The 805-nt window shown below is 62.1% G+C and overlaps 1 protein-coding gene across 1 annotated transcript in view; it reads left to right on the top strand.

Moving 5' to 3' along the window:
- Window positions 1-613: 613 nt before the first annotated feature.
- Ino80d (INO80 complex subunit D) overlaps window positions 614-805 on the top strand; it is a 58,412-nt gene continuing 58,220 nt past the window's right edge. The window contains exon 1 of the mRNA XM_013016192.1: window positions 614-781. The gene's annotated coding sequence lies outside the window, so the exon portion shown is untranslated. The remainder of the gene's footprint in view (window positions 782-805) is intronic.

The raw sequence follows: 805 nt of genomic DNA, 5'->3' as shown, positions 1-805 counted from the left end.
AGCAGTACCGTTAGACCTGTCTTGTAAAGATTTCATCAGAAGATGCAGAGAAAACACCCACCGCCCCCTCCCCCAATTTGGTGCAAATGCACACCCCAGTTTCTCATGCACACCCCAATTTCTTTCCTGCGGGTCCCCTGGGCGCCGGCGAAGGCTGCTCCAGAGACCAGAAGTGGGAAGGTGCACTTTCTTCGGGGGGCGCGTGCACTCTCCTCCCCCCGGCCCCCCTCTCCGGTGCCTCCAAGATGGTAGGCAGGTTGTCGTTCCGCAGGCCGAGGAGCGGCTCTCTGGTGTTATGTCCCCGCGGTGCCGGTAGTGGTGCTGTAGGAGGCTGCTCCTCTTCTTGGGCAGCCCGGCAGCCCTGCCTTCTTGGCTGGAGAGTATATTCAGGGATTTCCCCTTAATAATCACCGACCCCGGGAGCACTTTTTAGTTTCCAAAATAAAAATATGATCCTCACCCCTCTTACTTGACAGGGAAAGGCTCTCGCCGCAGCCCAGGGGGAAGCGGTAGCAGCAGGAGCCGGGCTTCCTAGTTCACTGCCAGCGCCTCTCACTCTGATCTGTCAGCCCAGCCGAGGGAAAAGGGGGGAAGGAGGGAGGGGAGGAAAAAAAAAAAAAGCAGCTGAAAGGTAAGCAGAGGCGGCCCCAGGCCCGGCCCACATCCCCGGGCTCCCGTAGGGCGGCGGGCTGGGCCGCGCAAGCAGGGCGGGCGGCGAGCGCGCTTACGTGAGGCCGGGGATTCGCCGGCCCACGCCAGGCCCGGGGCGGAGAATGAAAGGGTGAGTGGGGCCGGCGCTGGGGTG

This window comes from Dipodomys ordii, unplaced genomic scaffold (genome assembly GCF_000151885.1).
Source record: "Dipodomys ordii isolate 6190 unplaced genomic scaffold, Dord_2.0 Scaffold1, whole genome shotgun sequence".
Lineage (NCBI taxonomy): Eukaryota > Metazoa > Chordata > Mammalia > Rodentia > Heteromyidae > Dipodomys > Dipodomys ordii.
Note: the sequence above shows the minus strand (reverse complement) of the source record. Positions and strands in the feature narration are given on the sequence as shown.